Below are 12,501 nucleotides of genomic sequence, written 5' to 3'. Positions count from 1 at the left end.
ACGCTCCGCCTCACCATCTCTGCAAACTGCAGCGGAGGATTGGAGACCTTCCTCTATGACCCGAGACGGCGTCCCCCACACATCATAAGTCACCCAGTAGTAAGCATTGGGGACACCACCAGTTGGGATAACGGGAGCCATAGCACCCTCATTCCTCTGCCGGACCATACCTGAAAAAGGGGACACCACCGTCAACCCACTTTCCGGAAAAAGAGAACCATGCAAAAGACTTTCATTAAACACACCTAAAAGAAGCCCAAAAAACAATGGCACCTTCCAATTTCTTTACCACTACCAGAATTACGAAACTACATTAAAAATAGTGGCACCCCCTGATTTCCCATCACCCTATCTAGGAAACAAACCAAAAAAAAAAGGCACACAGCAGCAAATAAACACAAGAAAAACACAGAATAAACAAAGCAGAAACGAAGGGAGCACCAACCTGATTCTCAAAGCAAGTGGAGAAAATGACGTAGTGCGAAACAAATAGCGAACGAACACGTAATGCACAAAGGACCAAACAGGAAAGCAACCATTGAATGGAGAAATAGAGAAATAGGAGAACTGACAGAAGAAAAGAAGTTATGAATTAGAGAGATATAAAAAGAGAGAGAAGCGGCTAGAAAATAAAATCCCAAATGTTTCAAGTGAAACAAGAAGGGAAAAAGGGCAAAATTGAAAAGAAAAACCAAAACTTCCCTTCACATTAAAATGTCATTATTACGCCTAGGGAACCGTAACTAGCAAAATCCCCCTTTTGGGAAAAGTAACGGATAAGTGACGGGATGGCCAAATATTTCTTGGACTTCCGATCTCGACCAAGGAACTCAGACGATGCCCTCCTGCCAGGCTTGCAGTCGCACGGCAAGATCAAAGCTCCTTCAACGATGAGACCGAGCCCACTCACTCTCTCGCTCCAGAGGCAACTATTCTGGACCCGATTTCTGGGTCCCCCATCGGAGCAGTTACGACCCAGTTACTCCGGGTCCAGGCCACCACCACGGCCCAAATTGGCCCGCTAACCCTAAACCCCTAACCAATATTCAAATTCAAATACTTTTCTTATCTTAGCCAACAAGATGAGATAAGATAACAACCTCAAACTATATAAAAGGAGTTGCGGGCTCTCTCAGGTACGTTACACATTTGTACCTTCACCTATCCTCTTAAACATATTCCGACTTGAGCATTAAAATGTCTTAACAGGTACTACCCCCGCTGCTCCAAAGATTCAACTGCTCCATCATCTCGATCGACAAATATCTAATCCATCGTACAACTTGTACTAATGACATCTCGTACAGCTATATTAAAACTATGTAACATACTCTTTTGTCCAACCACAATCAGTGAATTAATAAAATAATAATTAACAATACACACAAACCCTAATTAATTCTAATATATGTTTTATGGATGCTACTAATAAACTAAGTAGCATAGGAACATGGAATAACTCCACATTCACATATATAAACATAGTTAATCAATCACTACAAGAAAGTTTTAGAATAGCGACCGATTTTAGTGACAGAAAAAATTTGTTACAAATAGTGACTGATTTAGCGATCGATATAGTATTTCAAGGACTGGAAAAATGTTGGTCACTAAATCGGTTGCTAAATTACAATTAGTGACCAATTTTAGTGACCAAAAAAATCGATAGCTAATAGTGACTGATTTAGCGACCGATAAGATTTTATACGAGTAACATAAAGTTGGTCGCTAAAATCGGTCGCTACTTTTTAACTTAGCAACCGAATTTGCAGCCGAAATGAGGAAGTAACGCGTGGAATTGTTGGTCACAAAATCGGTCACTAGTTTTTAATTTAGTGACCAATTTTGCAACCAATAGAGAATTAAGCTTAAAAAGGTTGGTCGCTAACTCGGTCGCTAAGATGGTAGTCGCTAAATTGGTTGCTAATAGTTAAAATAGCAACCGATTTAGCAACATAATGTAGATACTAATTTAAAATGATTGGTCACTAAATCGGTCATTATTTTTAACTTAGCAACTAATTTAGCGACCACTTTCATAATAACGTTATAACTAATTGATGACTAAATCGGTCACTAATTTAAAAAAATTACTAAATTACTCTACCCTCACTAATCCTAACTCAGCCTCACCAGTGACCATTCTCACCCAAATTGGTTACTGAGCTACATTTCTCCCTCTCCGTCACGAATGTGACCACCACCGCACAACACAACACCCTTTTCGTTCACGACGTCATCGTCTTGTTTGTGTTTTTGCTAAGAGAAACTTTGAAGGCATGCTTATAATTTTATGGTCCTAGTGCAACTTTTTATCAGGACTCTTCTGGTTTTTAATTCTGTCCTTTTGAAAAGTTTTAATTTTAGAATTTTAGATTATTATCAATAACTATTTGCGGTTGGGGTATTATTGCTTCTAAATTCAAGGATAAAACTACAAGACAGAGCAGAAGGAAGTGAGGTTTGTTTTGTTTATTTGAATTTTGAATTATGATAATGTCTTATTCAAGATGGTTTTGTTTTGATGATTCCTGTTTTATTTGTTGTTTTTCTTTTTTCTCAATCTGATGCTTTTTTAAACTTATAAATTAACCAGATGGTTCACTTACTTGAATTCTAACAACTTATTTATTAAGTGAATGGTAAGAAAATAAAATTTGTTTGGCGAGAAGCACAATTATCACTTTTAAATCTTGAAGGACTATTTTGTTCCCCCAAAATTTTAATTAGGAATAAGATTTAGGTTTATTATTTATTGTTTAATTTTCCCTCTTTTGGCCTTTTCTTTCTTTTCTCTGTTTCTGTAGGAATTTAGAAAACAATAGACTAGAAGGTCCGTTACCACAGACATTGAACAAGCCTACTTTAGAGATCAGGTACATAATTTATTAATCTTAATGCAATTTTCTCCTTAAAACACAAAATGTTGTCAAAACAAGCATGGTTGTTAAATTGTTTGGCTAATTAAACTTGTGAGAATCAACATTTTTGTCAGAGGACATCGTTAATCACATGGCACAGGAATATGAGCTGGGAAAAGTTTAATATTCATGAAGTACCTTTCTCAGAAATCAATAAAGCAATTGAATGCATGATTAGACAAAATGTATCTCACTTGAAATTTATCTTTGTTTTGACTCGGTGCGATTGCTATTTCTTTATAGGCTCAGAAACTATTTGGTAACCGGTGGACAGAAATATCAAATATCAAAGGTGGTTCTAGGGAGGTAACCAGAAATTCATTCATATACTTACATGAAAATTATAATAGAAATGTTAGCAACAACTATTCTTAATACAATGCTTCCCTGCTTTTGTGTGCAGAACGGTTTTATCCTTGAATTTAGAAGCAATAATATCCCAACTGCAAGATTATTATCAATTATTAAGGTACAGTTTTATTTTGTGTCTACCTAACAAATTTTTGAGTTTGAACCTACTCTTATTTTCACGTTATTTGTGTATCCCCCAAAGTTTCTAAAATTTGTTTTAAATCCAGCACCTTTTTATGGATTATTAGTTACACACATTGGTAGTTGGTACCTATTTGGATTTGGAAAATTTTAAGATTTTGACTCAATCCCATTTACCATTTGACAATCCACGTTTGTATAATTCATTGCCCGTTTTCTATTTTTCTTCATTCCATGTTATTGTCTCTGATTTGAACATCAGATTGTATTCAGTTCTTCTTTGACTGCAGAATATAGAGACTGAGATCAAAAGGAGAATTGTGTTCAGTTCTCTTCTGTTCTTCTCTTCTATTTTTGTCCCTTTTTCATTTTTTTTTCCATTCCCAAACCAAAATAGCTTTTATATTATTTTACAGAGGTGGAGCATTGGTTTAGCATGCAAGTAAGAGAGCCACCTCAATAGAAAAATACCTTTGAGAGACAAATCAAAGACATAAAGAAATAGAAAGAACAATGTAACAGAAAATCTAGGAAGAAGGGTCATATTGTAACTTGGACTCAAGAGGTAAAAATTTATTCTCCCTATTGTATTTTTTTCTTATTGTTTAATAATAGTTCTTTGCATACTTATGAATCCATTTGCATTTGAATATTGTCTTGTGTTTGGTTAAGTGAGTTTAAGGAAGATAAATATACTGAGAGTGCAGATTGGTATCCATGGAATTGACTAATTCTTTTTTGTTTGTGCATCTTTACACCAAGCTAGTAAAGTATACTGTTCTTTCACTTTCACTATTACCTTTTGATTTTTTCCTTATAGGGAAAGTGAAGGATCGTTTGATTTTGCTAACTATTGGGGGGAAGTTGAAGATATACATTCTGTAATCCAACATTTTCGCGAAGAAAACCGTACGGTTAGCGCAATTATTGGACACAGCAAAGGTGTGTTGTCTATTTGTTCATATTATAGAAGTCCAAGAGAATCCATATCCAGTGGAAGAGAATTTGTTACCTTACATTTACATATTTGTGTCATTAAAACATTAATTTCTCTGTCTTTTATGAAGTTGTGTTGAATAATCTCTGCGCAGGAGCTAATGGAGTGCTTCTATAATTATAAAATCAGGAATAACAACCGATTTAGTGACTAATTTAGATTTTTAGTTCAGGAATTATCAACTAATTTAGCGATCGATTTTAAATTTTCAAATCAGGCATTGGAGACCGATTTCATGGCAACCGATTTAACGAATGAAAAGTGGGTCGCCATTTAGCGACCGATTTACTCAACGACCGATTTAGCGACGGAAAATTTGGTCACCATTTAGCGGCCGATTATGTTAGCGACCGATACTCTTTGGTAAGAGTTTGGTGACCTTGTTCAAAAATCGGTCGCTATTTTCTAATTAACGACTAAGGTTTTAGCGACCACCAGAATCGGTCGCTAAATCGGTCGCTATTCCGATAATTTCTTGTAGTGAATCTTTTTTATATTTATAATCAAATTTTATAAATGTAACTAGATTCACATTTGTGATCAAAGTTCATAAATAATATAATGAAATTAGATTTATATTTATAATTAAAATACAAAATACAGTGTTATAACAACTTATATTTGTTATTCATAAAATGTTTGATTATTTTGCTGTAAACAAATTTGATTTCTCATTGTAAAAATTTTGATTATTTTAATTAAAATATTTGATTTCTTTTGTTAATTACTATCATAAAAAATATGTAAAAGACGTATATATATATATACAAAAACTTCTGGCGGCTAATTATTCTGACGTTCAAAGAGATTTTTAATTAATTTTTTCATCATAACATTCCCTAAACGACAACTAATCAATGAACTCTGTTATAAAAAAATTAACTTACTATAGGCAAGATGTGAAGAAATATGGGAACCAATTTCAGGCAATTGAAGACCAAAGAGTCAAAGCAATCGATTAAAGTGGGCCAAAGAAATGGGTTAAAGTGAGAAATTGACCGTGACCTGATGAAGATATATACTCAAAGTCTCAAACCTGGGGTTTGCCCAAATGAGAAGGAAATCATTTTACTAAATGATGGGATATNAGAAGGCAATTATAAAGCTTCCAAAATCGTTGATAATTGACACCCATCTTCCACCTTTGTTCCCTCCATTGCACCCAATTCCCACCTATTCATTATATCTTCCCTTTGAGCATCTTCCCTAGCAACATCAGTTTTGTACTAACGTGTTAGTCTTATAGAAAATAATATACAACTAATAAGTGCCTTTATTAAACAGTATAGCCTTCTTAACTCAACTTTTTGTTAGTTATGAGTAAATATTTTTTAAAGGAAAAATATTATTTGCACACAAGTTAAAATTGGTTTACAAATTTTTAGACATTTAATTTACAACTATTTGTTAGGCTGCAATTCTTACGTATTTTCATGTTGCCATCTTCCTCATTTTTAAATTCAATAAGTATGTACCCCAAATAGACATTAACTTAGGTGTTCAAATATAATTACTTTTGAAATTTCTAAGTGCTAGTTTTAATAAGTTTTACGTCAGTTAAATTTTGATTGTATTATATATTTAAGAAAACCTATAAATTCAGCATTTTAGAATTTTGACTTAAAATGTGGCATCCATATATAGCATTTTATAATGGTTTGCTTATTCTGTTATTTTGTATCTCCCTTGTCAATAAGGCAACTATGTGGCTGCTTTTTGATAGCCAATGTTAGAATTCTTGTGAGTTTGATCAAGCATCCCTGGAATATTACAGTAAGATATCTTGAAAAAATCCATTAGCTTATAATAATACTAAGCTATTAACCACAGATGGCATGTCAATGGCACTAAGCCATAAAAAAAATTCACTAGATTTATAAACTCAATTCAACCAGCCAATATGATGAAGTCATCATAAAAGATGGAACAAATTCTTTACAAAGGGTTACCATTTAAAAAGCTTTGCATACTACATAAACACGCTACCCTTACCTTTTGCCTTTTCCATTAACTAGTAATGGTTACAAATGATTGACACTGCTCCACAATCATATATTCTTGATGCCATTATTCCAAAAAAGCAAGACTCCCACGCATTCCTGTCTTTTTCGTCTCTACTAAGGCCATGTTTAGTTTAGTGCTTTGAGGTAGGCTGGAAAGGAGTGTGAAAAACTGGAGTGAATCAATCTTTCGGTTTAAGTTCTTAAAAATTTTATTTCCAGAAAAACCTAAAAAAAGGAAGAATATTGGGACTTTTGGAAAATAGTTTTTGTTTGATAAAATGCACGATGATGGTGCATATAATCTCGTTATGTAACCAACAAAAGATTCTACCAACTCCTGCCAACTCTTGTTTATGGTTGTGTTTAATGGAAGTATCTTTGTAGATGTGTCTAATAAAAATATATCTTTTATAACTGTATCTAATGAAAGTGTCTTTGTAGATATGTTTCTTCAATGAATTCCGCTAAGGAGCCAAGGGAGTATTTGTACAATGTGTACAATGAGCTATTTATTTGGTCCAATATGAGTTAAAAAATGAACATTCAGGATAAAATATTACTAATTTCTCAAATACAATACACCCATACTATCTAGAATAACCATCCGATACCAGAAATAATAAACATCTGATATCTTACTGAATTGAACATCCCTAAACTCCTATTGTACACATTGTACAGATACTCTATTGGCTAACTATACTTCCTTTTTTTGAATATGTCTTTTTATACATGTGTCTTTTAATAGAGGTGTCTTTAATATTAATTATTGTTGACAATAAATTGATAGATAATATATTAGTACCCTATATTTCTCATTTTGTTGGAAATCGAATTTTTTAAAGGTTAAAATGTTAGCTTAATAAAAAAATTATAGTGGCTTCTATTGTTTGGATCATAAGTTTGTGAAGTGTTTTTTATTGATCAACATTTAGTTGACTATGATCCCGAGTTTGAGTATTAAAAACAAAACAAAAACTTTTACTAAAACATTTATTCAACACTAGATATATATTCGAATTTCTTATTATAATATAAATGCAAACGCCAAATATTCCGTCCACGTCTAATGAATTGTGCTCAAATACCAAGTTAATAATCAAATTCGTTGTAAAAAGATTAACACATTTTTTAAATTGACCCTTCCAAAATTTGTTAATTATATTTATTTTTAAAAGATACAATTATAAATTAAATTAGTCCTTTTATCAGTTAGATGATAATGTGTCACATTAAGTGTCGCATGTCACAAGATGATTGGTTGACGTGTCAGATCAGTAACACGTAGCATGTCACATGTTATTTGATATGTAATAAATTTGTTTATGATGATTATTAGTGGCTAAGATAAGGGGGGGTTGAATCTTAGTTTATCTTTTTCCAGAAATATCTTTTTGCTTTTTCAAAGAACTCAGGAGATATTTTTTTTGCCTCGTGACGAGTTAAAAGACATTTTATTTTTATCTCCTGAGTAACAGAACCACAATCAAAGTAGAGAAGAAGAAGTAACACACACATGTATCCTGGTTCAATTATCCAGTGCAATGTAACCTACATCCAATCTCCATTACAATTATGATGAAATTTCACTATCTCTTTTACAAGATTACAAACATCAATGCTTCCCTAGGATCTACCCAATTCTATCTGGGACAAATCCAGATTCTAACCCAATCTGAATTTGACTAGGACTCAACCTAGCTTTTAACAGTCAAGTGCTAACCCAACTTGTAAGAAAATTTTCACAGGATCATGAAACAAAACAGAAAGATGTACAAAGGACCTCTGAGACATCCTATGGCTTTTTCTCACAGTTTAACTCACTGTCTTTTAACTCTCATTAGCTTTTTCTTACAAATCTCACCATGTTTGCTTTTTTCAATGAGACTCAGACAAACTAAACTGAGAAAAAGAAAATACTAGATGAACAACATGAAGGAGAAGAACTCAATCAGCTTAGATAGCTATGAGAATCAAGGTTCTGAAAACCAAACCGGTCAATGAACCAATAAAATAATTGGTTTAACGGATTAATAATTCAACCGAAATTCAATCAAAATTCAATCGATTTAATTAAATATAAAATAAAATTATTAAAAATTCTATTTTCAAAAATAAAAATTTATAATTACTTAATTAGCAACCATCACCAACACAAACTTGCACAAATCAAATACAATTAACAACACCACCAACACATCAACGGAAATAGTTTCTGGATTTATACAATCTCTAGTTACATCAACAAACTAACAACACATGCAACATCATAACACAATCAACAATTACATTCAGAAGTTCAGAAGACAAACTCAGAAATGAAATTCCATTACAATTTGACAATAAAATCAGAAATCAACACACAATTAACAAAATACATCTAGAAGTTCAGAACACAATCAACAATTACATTCAGAAGTTCAGAAGAGACAAATAAATTAAGAATATTAAAACGAGTTTATCACAAATCGTGCTAGGCATTGTCGTTAAGGATTTATTATTGCTCTACCTATAGGTGGAATGATTTCGACGGAAATCTTTTAGGGTTAGACGCGGATCATTAAGAATACAGTCTATACCAATATTCTTGGAATACTTAGAGCAGCACAACCTCTTTCTTCTTTTTAATTGAAAAATATGTTGCAAGTAACTCTTGTTAATATTTGAGAAGGCTTAATGTTATTAAGAGAAAGAGAGCACAAGTTACAGATTAGACAAAAATTGAAAGTGTTTTGGGATATATTTATATTATTGTATCTAATCTTCCAGGATTAGACGTGGATTATTAAGAATACAGTCCACACAAATATTTTTGGAACATTTGGAGCAGCATATCCTCTTTCTTCTTTTTAATTGAAAAATATTTTGCAAGTAACTTTTGCTAATATTTTAGAAGGCTTAATGTTATTAAGAGAGAGAGCATAAGTTACGGATTAAAAAAAATTGAGAATGTTTTGGGATATATTTATATTATTGTATCTAATGCTTCTTTTATATAATTCAATTCATGCAACGGTCATATTTTCAAAAAGATCAGCAACGGTCATAATCATCAATTCAAAGCTTTTATTTTTATTAGAGTGTCTCATGTGGTACTAAGTTTGAAACATAATCTTAAAAACACAACAATCCTTCACATGTTTCAAACTTAGGAAAAACTAGAAGAACTAAGGGAGGTTGAGAATATTTTGCATTAGTGGAGTATTCAAAAGGATAACTTCACCTTAGGTCGAATGGGTGACAACCAATGTTCTGAAAATCGGACCGGATCAGCCGGTTCGACTGGGTTAACTAGAAACCGGTCATTTGACCGGTCCGGTTGATGCCAGAAACTGAGCTGCAAAAAGTCGGAGAAAAAACTAGACGAATTGGTGGTTAACCGGTAGACTGTATGAACCAGCCGGGTTTTTTAGCCTCCCGGTTCGCTACTTTATATATAAAAAAAAGAAACCAGAGAGGCAGAAAGGCTCTCTTCTCAGTTCTCTCTCCAAACACGAAACCCTATCGCAGCCACCTTCAAGCTCCAGAACGCGTGCCAGCCCCCGCCACTGTCGCCGTCAACATTGACAGCCCTCTCGAAGGTTTGCTCGGCGCTCTTGAAGGTCAAGCTAGTTGTCGTCGTCGGCCCTGAGTTGCATATTTTTTTTGTTTTTGTCGTCTTCTCCAAACAAGAAACTCTATCGCAGCCACCTTCAACTCAGTTGTAGACTTCTCTCATCGCCGTCGCTCACGCACATTCGCTTCTCGTCGGCGTTTTAGTGCTTCGTCTATGTTCTCTCTTTCTCGTAGCTCAGTCACTGTTACCGTTGCCCGTTGGTAAGCGTCCATCCCTCTACTGCTTCTTCATTTTTTATTTTTGGGAGTTAATTGCTATTTTTCTGGATTTAATTATGTTAATTGTTGATTGTTTTTTTCTGGGTTATTTAGTTATTTTCTGAGTTAATTTTCTTCGTTGTTCATTGTTGTTAACAGGGCTGGATTGTTGTTTTGTTCTGACTTCTGGGTTAATTCTTATTCATTATTGGTAATTTTCTGCGTTATCTTTGTGCTATTTTTTCTAATTCTAAGTTAATTTACTAGTTGTTGGCTTGTTGTTGAGTGAAATTAGTTAAACTTAAAAACTTGGTTTGTTATATTGATTCTGATTTCTGAGTTTTGTTTTGTTATATTGATTCTGATTTCTGAGTTGTTGGTTGCTGATTTTTTCTAATTCTTCTAATTATGAGTTGTTGATGGTACTTTGTTGGGAATGAATGTGTCAGTATACAATTGAGATACTTGTGCTCTTCAACTGGTTTTAGCTCTGATTTGATGCTGAAAGAAGAGTTTTCAGTTAAAATCCCGGATGAGAAAACTGATAAGCTTCGCTCTATTATTCTTTTGTTGATTTATTCTCTTTTGGTTGTGCTGGAAATGCAAAAAGGATGTTGCTGGTTAATTTTTTTTTGTTAATTATATGAATTGATGGCTTGATGCAGAGTTCTTCTGCTTTTCAATTTTTTTTATTTTGTTAATTATATGAATTAATCATTTTGTAATTCTGATTTTGATATAAGTTCAATTTCAGAACCTTGGATTTTGAATTTGCTATATTGAATTTTGTCATATAAGTTTAATTCTGTTATATTGAATTTTATTGAATATAATTCTGGATTTTGAATGTTGTATGAATTGATATAATTTTCTGGATTCTGAATTGCTGTCATTCTTAATTGTTGTATGTAATTTGGATTTTTAGATTTCGGATTCGGATCCGCTTATTAAGCCATGGCAAATCCCTCACCCGATTCAATCAATCATGGCATTTGCGGACATGTTTCTGCATTGAACTGCGTATTTTTTTCTTTTGTTAATCTCCTTATATGTTGTATTGTGTTGTGTTCTTTGTGACTGGCATAAAGCCACTATTGTTATATGGTGGAAATATCTAGAATGAGGTAATTGTTAAGAATGTAGTTTAGGGGATTTTTTTATTTTTATTGGTACCATTTACATCTAAATAATAGAGGAACCTTGTGTTAATTATTATGAATAAATTATCTCTATTAGTGTTTTTATTGAGCATCTTAATGTATCCAGTGTTAATGTTTTTAAGAAAACTACTAACCTCTAATCTTGAGGTATAACACCTTTTAGTTTCATGTTGAGGTATAACTCAAAAATTATTTTCATATTAAAATTTTTTTATTTAGAAATTATTAAATTTTTAATAATTTTATTTAATATTTAATCAAACCAGTTAAATCCCGGTTGAATCTCGGTCGAACCACTGAATCAGTGAACCAGTCATTTTACCAGTTCATTGACCGGTCCGGTTCTCGCAACCTTGGTGACAACCCTGTAGAAGCGTGGTAGGGTAAACTCTTTGAACCTTATACTTCTGAGATTATGGTTGGAGCACATCCACAAGTTCACAAAATATTCTCTTAGGTAATGCTGCTCCTGGCCGGTTTGCACTTTAACGGCCATGCACCACATCCTGTTAACATGAGAACTTTAGAGTTAAGGCCCAAACTCATAAGAGAGGTCCTCATATCCACTCTCAATTTTGTAATTATCCATCAAGAGCATGCTGCGGTAACATCTCCACCCCTACATTTTGGGACTATGAATGTAACACCCTAACTTTAGCACCTCATAATTGCACTAAAAGTTTAGGCGTTACTTACCTCTACTCCTTTATTTTGCGAATACAACTGGATTTGTTTTCACATAAGTATATTCACATAATATTAAATACATAAAACTATTCGACAATTCTCAAATACAAGTCCTTCCCCTCTAACACTCAACATGACAAATGAGGAGGGAAAAAAGTCTAAAAATCCCAACTAAACTAAATACAAAAGTACAAATATATAAAGCTTTGTAGTTTAGTTGTGACTTCGCACCAAAGCTTCTTGAACTTGTCACTGAAATGTTGGATACAAAAAGGGGTGGGAATAAACCACACGTTCTCAGTAGGGAAGGGAATACCATCAAAGCAAAGAGATACTCGAAAATAAAAGGAATTCCAGTATAAAAAGAGTTTATCTTTGAAATAACCCTTTGGAAAAACTCTATGAGAAATCTTACTTTGAAAAGGTCA

At 33.2% G+C, this 12,501-nt stretch overlaps 1 long non-coding RNA gene across 1 annotated transcript; it reads left to right on the top strand.

Moving 5' to 3' along the window:
- LOC107641970 lies at nucleotides 2,129-4,957 on the top strand. The gene is made up of 7 exons (XR_001620551.2): nucleotides 2,129-2,461; nucleotides 2,808-2,876; nucleotides 3,165-3,227; nucleotides 3,325-3,390; nucleotides 3,830-3,978; nucleotides 4,234-4,355; nucleotides 4,505-4,957. It is a non-coding gene; the product is annotated as an uncharacterized LOC107641970 (long non-coding RNA).

This window comes from Arachis ipaensis, chromosome B05, assembly GCF_000816755.2.
Source record: "Arachis ipaensis cultivar K30076 chromosome B05, Araip1.1, whole genome shotgun sequence".
NCBI lineage: Eukaryota > Viridiplantae > Streptophyta > Magnoliopsida > Fabales > Fabaceae > Arachis > Arachis ipaensis.
This window is presented reverse-complemented; position numbering and strand designations above follow the sequence as displayed.